This window comes from Nomascus leucogenys, chromosome 18, assembly GCF_006542625.1.
Source record: "Nomascus leucogenys isolate Asia chromosome 18, Asia_NLE_v1, whole genome shotgun sequence".
Lineage (NCBI taxonomy): Eukaryota > Metazoa > Chordata > Mammalia > Primates > Hylobatidae > Nomascus > Nomascus leucogenys.
This window is the reverse complement of record NC_044398.1, coordinates 49,721,847-49,731,281: the sequence shown is the minus strand read 5'-3', so window position 1 is coordinate 49,731,281 and position 9,435 is coordinate 49,721,847. Positions and strand designations below refer to the sequence as shown.

The following is a 9,435-nucleotide window of genomic DNA, read 5'->3' as shown; positions in this document are numbered from 1 at the left end:
TGAGGGGAGAGGTTTTTTTTTTAAGTTTTTATTTTTTTGAGATGGAGTCTCACTGTTGCCCAGGCTAGAGTGCAGTGGCGCTATCCCGGCTCACTGCAGCCTCCACCTCCCAGGTTCAAGCAATTCTCCTGCCTCATCCTCCCAAGTAGCTGGGATTACAGGTGTGCACTGCCACACCCAGCTAATTTTTGTATTTCTAGTAGAGACGGGGTTTCACCAAGTTGACCAGGCTGGTCTCTAACTCCTGACCTCAAGTGATCCACTCACCTCGACCTCCCAAAGTGCTAGGATTACAGGCGTGAGTCACCATGCCCAACCAAGGGGAGACTTTTTATTTTGAAATGACAAGAGGAAAACCGTGGAAAAAGTTAGGATCCACAATTATATAGTTTCCAGAAAAAAGAAACCTAAAAGTGTATTTCTTGATTATTTTCTTTTTACCCAGGAGACTTGGAAAACAGAACAAATGTAATGCCCTGGTTCTAAACAGCATGTTAAGCTCAGCATTATGTGGCTCTCTCTCAGTGTTCAAGTGGCGCTCCCCTCTATCACGAGTGAGACCATCAGAGTGTGGGGTGATTCGCAGCCACCTGTCGGGCTTCTGCAGGAGGAGGACCCCAGCTGCTGCCCCGGGTGGGTGGGGAGATGCCCTCGGGAAACTTCATCTCCGCAGACACAGCAACTGCCCGACAGCCCCACAGATCTGGGGACGAGACACGAAAGAAACACAAAAGAAATTGCTTCTCCCACCACACCTCTGAGGCTGTGGACAGGGTGTTTATGGGACCCAACTCAGAACTGAGCTGTCCTCATTCTTGCTACTTACTAATGCAACACTGGGCTGAACGGCCATCTGGTTCTGTTGGGATTCTGAATACAATCTCTGTGTAGGATTGGGTGGAAGTACCTGGCTGAAATCCAGATAAGGAAAGAATTGGGCCGCGGCTGGTGGCTCATGCCTGTAACTCCAACACTGCGAGGTGTCCAAGTGGGAGGATCGCTTGAACCCAGGAGTTCAAGACCAGCCTGGGCAACATAATGAGACCCTAACTCTACTAAAAAATTTGCCAGGTGTGGTGGCATGTGCCTGTAGTCCCAGCTTCTCAGGAGTAAGGAGGGAGAATCGCTTGAGCCTGGGAGATCGAGGCTGCAGTAAGCCATGATACCACTGCCCTCTTTCCTGGGTGACAGAGATCATATGTCAAAAAAAGAAGAGGCCAGGCACGGTGGCTCATGCCTGTAATCTCAGCACTTTGGGAGGCCGAGGCGGGCTGATCATGAGGTCAAGAGATTGAGGCCATAGTGGCCAACATGGTGAAACCCCGTCTCTACTAAAAATACAAAAAAAATTTAGCTGGGCTTGGTGGCGCATGCCTGTAATCCCAGCTACTTGGGAGGCTGAGGCAGGAGAATCACTTGAACCCGGAGGGCAGAGGTTGCAGTGAGCCGAGATCGCGCCACTGCACTCCAACCTGGCGACAGAGCGAGACTCTGACTCAAAAAAAAAAAAAAGGAAGAAGAATATGAGAACTGCATTTGTTTCTCATTAGACTCACCATGTACAGAAATAGAATGTCCAGCACATTATTCCATGCAGTAAATTTGTAATCTTGTCAGAACAACTCTGGTGAATTTAACATTATTTATTATCTAAGAGGGAACGTGCTGCCTTGTTCATTTCCTGATGTTCCATGAAGGTGATTATAGGATGGATCTCTCATTTTTTTTCAGTTACTGATGTTAAATTAATTGACTTTAATTCCTGGGTTTTTCTCCCTTCTTCTCTCCTTCATTTGTCCTTCTCAAATACTATTTATTTATTTATTTATTTTGAGACGAAGTCTCGCTCTGTTGCCCAGGTTGGAGTGCAATGGTACGATCTTGGCTCACTGCAACCTCCACCTCCCGGGTTCAAGCAATTCTCCTGCCTCAGCCTCCCGAGTAGCTGGGAGTACAGGCGTGCACCACTGCACCCGGCTAATTTTTGTATTTTTAGTAGAGATGGGGTTTCCTTTTTTTTTTTTTTGAGACATAGTTTTGCTCTTGTTGCCCAGGCTGGAGTGCAATGGTGTGATCTCAGCTCACCGCAACCTCTGCCTCCCAGGTTCAAGTGATTCTCCTGCCTCAGCTTCCCAAATAGCTGGAATTACAGGCGCCCACCACAACGCCTGGCTGATTTATGTATTTTTAGTAGAGACAGGGTTTCAACGTGTTGGCTGGTCTCAAACTCCTGACCTCAGGTGATCTGCCCACCTCGGCCTCCCAAAGTGCTGGGATTACAGGCATGAGCCACCATGCCTGGCCCCTTTTCTTTAAAGAAAAAAAAAATTGTGCTGCAAAATTTTAGTCAAGTGAATTTATGATCGTGGCTGCCAAGCTACCATTTGCCGGGTCCATTACAATATCCCGCCTAAGCATTTCAAATGCATCAATAAATAATGAAGACATTGTAGAACCCTGTTATGACACCAGGTTGGTGGTCCTAGGTCAGCTGTTCGACGAGAGGCCCCACACCGCACTGTGCTGTGTGCGGTGGGAGGTAGTACACGAGGTTTCAGGACAAGAGGCAGGTTTCACCCGTAAGTTGTGGGACCTTGGATAGGTGAGGTGGCCTCAGGTTTCAATCTGTATCTGAAGGCTGGGTGCAGTGGCTCATGCCTGTAATCCTAACGTTGGGAGGCAAAGGTGGGAGGATTGCTTGAGGCCAGGAGTTTGAGACCAGCCTGGACAACATAGAGAGACCTTGCCTCTACAAAAAATAAAGAAAAAAAATACATTTTAACTTCAATTAGAGGCAGGGCACAGTGATCCACCAATCCCAGCACTTTGGGAGGCTGAGGCTGGCAGATCACCTGAGGTCAGGAGTTCGAGATCAGTATGGCCAACATGGAGAAACCCTGCCACTCCTAAAAATACAAAAATTAGCTGGATGTGGTGGTGTGTACCTGTAATTCCAGCTACTTGGGAGGCTAAGGCAGAAGAATTGCTTGAATCCAGGAGTCAGAGGTTGCAGTGAGCCGAGATCGCACCATTGCACTCCAGCCTGGGTAACAGAGCTGTCAAAAGCTAAATAAATAAATAAATAACTTCAATTAGAGACTATAAAAAAAGAAAAAAATAAAATAAAATAAAAATAGCTGGAATGGTGGTGCACTCCTGTAGTCCTAGGTACAGGAGGCTGACGGGGAGGATCACCTGAACCCAGGAGCTTGAGGCTGCAGTGAGCTAGAATTGCACCCCTGCAGTCCAATCTGGAGACAGACCAAGACCCCAGGTCTAAAATAAAAATAAAAGTTTGTACCTGGAAATGAGAAAACTGGATTAGATCATCTCAAATACCTAAACATCTAAGGTGGCTAAACATAGTATTGGGTGGCAGAGGGTAATGCAATTTCTGTTTCTGATTTGGACAAAGAAGCCTACAGAAAGAATGAATTTAGGGGGAAATTTTCAAAAAAAAAAGTCTCTTTGGAAAAGTAAATGCAGTTCTCTTTGAGAAAAGGCACCTAGTTTGAGCATCCGCTGGAAATGCGAGTGGGTCAAGGAATGAGTGACTTTCAGCTAAAGAGAGTTATCAAGAAGCTGGGCATGGTGGCTCACGCCTGTAATACCAGCACTTTGGGAGGCTAAAGCAGACAGACCACTTGAAATCAGGAGTTTGAGACCAGCCTGGCCAACATGGTGAAACGCCATCTCCACTAAAAATACAAAAAATTAGCCGGGCGTGGTGGCGGGTGCCTGTAATCCCAGCTACTCGGGAGGCTGAGGCACAAGAATCACTTGAACTTCGGAGGTGGAGGTTGCAGTGAGCCAAGATCGCACCACTGCACTCCAGCCTGGGTGACAGAGCGAGACTCCATCTCAAAAAAAAAAGTAATCAAGACAAAACTCCACAGCTGTCTTGCTCAGGCTCAGGGAACAGGGAAGAGGGGACAGGGGTCTGAAGCTTCTGACCATGAAGTGCACTTATCTGCCTCTGAGATCATCCATTAAGCAGGCTGGATTCTTCACAGGGAAGGCCTGAGCCTCTTTGCCAGTCCTGTGGGGCATTAACAGGGGTCACACTTACCTAATGCTTATCATTTTCAAATGCCTTTCACTTATATTTCCTCTCGGATGAGGATGATACTTGACTTGTGCATAAATATATTTCCTTCTTTTAATTTTGTTCGGAATGTCATATCAGTTAATGAATTTAAATTACTGATGAATTAGTATTTCTGTTGATAGTTGATGGACAGTCAATTTTATAGGAGAACCTAATTGAGCAACCTGGGTCATAGTTGTACATTTTCAGCTCCTGACTTTCTGGTGCCACGAGTTGGAGTTACTAGTGCCCTCCTGGGAGGAAAGAGTTAACAAGCAGATCTGGTAGCCTACTCCTTGCATGTGTCAGGGTACCATGGTTGACCATTGGCCAACCTCTGGGAATGTGGCCCTTGGAATGTTCTTTGTGATGGTTAGTGATTGGTGATTTTCTCATGCACACCAGGAGCAATGGACTGTGCCAGATCAGATGGTCAGATTTCTTCACACAAACATCAGAAATGAGTGGCTGGGCGTGGCGATTCCCACCTGTAATCCCAGCACTTTGGGAGGCTGAGGCTGAGGCTGGAGGGTCACTTGAGGTCAGGGATAGAGACCAGCCTGGCCAAAGTGGTGAAACCCCATCTCTACTAAGAAAAATACAAAAATTAGCCAGGTGTGGTGTCATGCGCCTGTAATCTCAGCTACTCAGGAGGCTGAGGCAGGAGAATCACTTGAACCCAGGAGGCAGAGGTTGCAGTGAGCCGAGATCACACCACTGCACTTTAGCCTAGGTGACGGAGTGAGACTCTGTCCCAAAAAAAAAAAAAAAAAAAAAAAAGAAAAATCAAGATTGAGGATGGGCACCTAGATTCTGTGTTGGGTTCTCAATTTTGGTTGCCATGGCTGGTTGCTAAGAGAATATGCGTATGTGACCATCCTTTCCCTGTAAACCTTGCACCCTGATACTCCAGTGGGTTTCCCTGGATAGAGATATTCCACACACGTTCCTGTAGTTTGCTGCCAGAAAAAGAAAGCACTCCTGTGGTCTCGGACAAGGAAGGACATCCAAAGCCTGTGCGAGACCTCTCTGGACTCCTCCATTGCATGTCTATTTCCTGCTTGCTTTTACTCTGTATCATTGGCTGTAATAAATCTGAGCCATGAGTATAACTTCCTATTGACTCTTGGAGCTCTCTAGCAAGTTACTAAATTTAGGGAAGTGGTGTGCCTCAACATACCCCCCTAAATCTCTGTCTTAGCTGTAGAGAGAACAATAATGCTTTTCCTGGTTTCTCCTACAGCCCTAACTTGACAAAAATTAAGTCCCTACTCCAGTTTTGAGACCACTAATTTCTATAAACCTGTTCTTTAAAAAAATGTTTAAAGCAACATTTTTAGCTCTGAGATTTAAGTTAGGTGGAGCTGCTGATACAGCTCCGATGAGTGAAGGAACACCAGGTTCTTCGTCTCAAGTCGAATAAGAAAAAATGGCAGGGACACACGTGGAGTAGTTTTAGTGACCAGAGAGTTTAATAGGCAAGAAGGAAGGGAGAAGACAGAAGGAAGACGCTCCCCCATACAGAGACAGAGGGAGGGGGGGCTCCAAAGCCAAAAAAGGAAACCCCACCTGCCATGGATACCAGCCAGGTATATACACAGAGGCTGGAGGAGGCAGTGTCTGATTTGCATAGGGCTCAGGGAATTGGTTTGTCCAGGCATGTCATTCATGTAGCCCGTGAAAAAGCTGGCTCTCCCACCCTAGCCTTTTAACGTGCAAATACAGGGTGCCATGATGTTCTACACATGTGGGGATATGTGGGGGCAGCCATGTTGCCCGGAACATGTGGGGCAAGGGCAAGAAGGCTGCAGGAATGGCCATGTTTGGGTGGACCCAGTTTCTAATGGCCATCATTTGCATATCAAAGGTTGCCAGCCTGGCTCTAAGAGCTAGGGCTTTACAAGAAACTTTTCCAGAGATGCTTTAAAAAACGAAAACTTCCAAAGGACCCCTTTTTGTCTCTATCTGCCCAAAATAATTTCTTTTCTTTTTTTGTTGTTATTTAGTTTTTATTTCATAATCATAAACTTAACTCTGCAGTCCAGCTAGGCATGGGAGGGAACAAGGAAAACATGGAACCCAAAGGGAACTGCAGCGAGAGCACAAAGATTCTAGGATATTGTGAGCAAATGGGGTGGAGGGGTGCTCTCCTGAGCTACAGAAGGAATGGTCTGGTGGTTAACATAAAACACAAGTCAAACTTATTCGAGTTGTCCACAGTCAGCAATGGTGATCTTCTTGCTGGTCTTGCCATTCCTGGACCCAAAGCGCTCCATGGCCTCCACAATATTCATGCCTTCTTTGACTTTGCCGAAGACCACATGCTTGCCATCCAATCACTCAGTCTTGGCAATGCAGATGAAAAACTGGGAACCATTTGTGTTGGGTCCAGCATTTGCCATGGACAAGATGCCAGGACCTACATGCTTTAGGATGACGTTCTCATCTTCAAATTTCTCCCCATAGATGGACTTGCCACCAGTGCCATTATGGTGTGTGAAGTCACAACCCTGACACATAAACCCTGGAATAATTCTGTGAAAGCAGGAACCCTTATAACCAAATCCTTTCTCTCCAGTGCTCAGAGCACGAAAATTTTCTGCTGTCTTTGGGAAATTGTCTGCAAACAGCTCGAAGGAGACGCGGCCCAAGGGCTCCCCGCCGACGGCAACATCAAAGAACACGGTGGGGTTGGCCATGGCTAATAGTACAAGGTTTTCCTCAGCGGCGGTGTCTGTTTGGCTCCATCACCAACGCTGGAGTGCAGTGGCACGATCTCGGCTCACTGCAAACTCCACCTCTCGGGTTCAAGCAATTCTGCTGTCTCAGCCTCCTGAATAGCTGTGACGAAAGGCACCTGCCACCATGCCCAGCTAATTTTGTATTTTCCAGTAGAGATGGGGTTTCACCTTGTTGGTCAGGCTGGTCTGGAACTCCTGACCTCCGGTGATCCACCCGCCTTGGCCTCCCAAAGAGCAGGGATTATAGGCTGTGAGCCACCACACCCAGCCAATAACTTCTTAATAACTCCTACAACACTGCCAGATAAAAAGAACCAAATAAATGAAAATAAGAAATGACAAAATAGGCCAGGCATTGTGGCTCATGCCTGTAATCTCAGCACTTTGGGATGCCGAGGTGGGTGGATCACTGGAAGCCAGGAGTTGTAGACCAGCCTGGCCAACATGATGAAACCCTGTCTCTACTTAAAAAAAAAAAAAAAAAATTAGCTGGGCGTGGTGGTGGGCGCCTGTAATCCCAGCTACTCCGTAGACAGAGGGAGGAGAATCACTTGAACCCAGGAGGTGGAGGTTGCAGTGAGCCAAGATGGTGCCACTGCACTCCAGCCTGGGTGACAGAGCAAGACTCTGTCTCAAAAAAAAAAAAAAAAAAAGAAAAGAAAAGGGAAATGACAAAACAGACAAGGAAGGAAGAAAAGACACAGCAAGGCCTCTTTGGAGGTCAAAGTTCCGTCTGATAAGTCTCCATATTCCCATGCTGTTCACTTTTTGGACATTGGGTGTCTTTATCCAGAAAGCAGAAAAAACTCTACCAAGAAAAGAGCATGCTTGAATAGTGTAAGCAAATGAACCAAAAAAGGCACCCAACACTATTAGCCTTTGACAAGGTTCTGAAAATAAGTCAGAAAAGGGGGCGTGAGAGTAACTGAGTTGCCTTAATAGGCTTTTGTGTTTGAAATAACTGCAAGAGTATTGATTACCTCCTTCAGTCAACATTCTTCTGAAAGTTCTCATTCTGCATCCCTGCTGGGCGAGAGGCCATTTCTCCCAAGGTAGCTGGGGCATCCGTTATTGATGAAGTGGACTTTAAGTGAATAGTCAGGAAGGTCCTCAGGGTTCCTTTCCCAGCCACCTGGACACAGGCTTGTGGACAGAGCAGGAGGCAGACCCAAAGCCCTTCTCAGCGTTTCTTCCTCTTGCCCTCAGAGGAGTGGGGATATTTAGTTTCCTCTGTAGATGGAATGTTTAAGTCCCCTCAAAATTCACATGTTGAGGCTGGGCACAGTGGCTTACACCTGTAATCCCAGCAATTTGGGAGTCCAAGGCGGGCAGGTCATCTGAGGTCAGGAGTTCGAAACCAGCCTGGCCAACATGGTGAAACGCTGGCTCTACTGAAAATACAAAAATTAGCCCAGCATGATGGTGCACGCCTGTAATCCCAGCTACTCGGGAGGCTGAGGCAGGAGAATCGCTTGACTCCGGGAGGTGGAGGTTGCAGTGAGCGGAGATAGCGCCACTGCACTCTAGCCTGGACAACAGAGCAAGACTCTGTCTAAAAAAAAAAAAAAAAATTCACATGTTGACACCTAATCCCTAATGTGATTGTATTTGTAGGTGTGGAGGTGATAAATTTCTATTTATCTTGCACCTCCCAAAGGTGATTAGGTCATAAAGGTGGAATCCTCATGAACAAGATGAGTGCTCTTACAGAAGAGGCTTCGTGGACCACAGAGAATGCAAACACTATATGATGTGGTCTCTGTCCCAAAAAGCTTATGATGCAGTTATCAGCATCATGGTCTCTGTTCTCACTGCTTTCTATGGAGTTCTTACATCCGAGGCAATGTGGAGATCCACTGATTTATGTAACTCACATTATCATGGAATAAGATGCCTGATATGTGAGTCCTAGAACTCCTCATTCTGTATTGCTCTCTCTCTTTTAATGAAGCTTCCATTTCTAGACTACTCCTCTCTGGCTTTTCTCCTATTACATCTCCATGAAACGTTAACAGAAACATCTCTTTTGCTTCTCATCATCAGCTTGTGAGGAGGCATGACAGAAGTGACACATTCATAACAAAGAAGATGGGAGAAGACTAAAAGATGTAAAGAAATAAAGTACCTATCGCAGTGCTTGGCACAGAATAGTTTCTAGAAAAATATTAGTTCCCTTTTTTTCTTTTGTTTCACTGTGTGTGCACTAATAATTAGTGCCACTAGATGGCAACTTTTGGTCTAAAAACTACCTAGACTATCACTTTCAAATCTTAAACTACTTTTTGGGTTCTCTCTGTATTCCACAGTGACTTTTAATGTAACAAAATAAGAAAAATCTATTTGGGTTCCAAATAATGGCAAATGTAAATAAGTGAGCAGCAAAGTGCTCTTTGGGCAGAAAAACTGTCTAACGCTATGTCCTGGCCAGAATTTGGCATATAATTCTGCTTAAGAGTATTAATTATTGTGACTACTACTTAAGCACACTGAATGTTAAATTTCTATTTATCTTGCAGTATTCTCAGCATTCCCTGGTGACAATGCTTGTTTCATATTTAGGAGCTCCCCATATTTGCAGCAATCTATTCTTAGAAATAATTTTGTTGG

At 45.8% G+C, this 9,435-nt stretch overlaps 1 pseudogene; it reads right to left on the bottom strand.

Moving 5' to 3' along the window:
* Positions 1 to 6,212: 6,212 nt before the first annotated feature.
* LOC100590469 lies at positions 6,213 to 6,810 on the bottom strand (annotated as a pseudogene).
* Between the last annotated feature and the right edge of the window lie 2,625 nt (positions 6,811 to 9,435).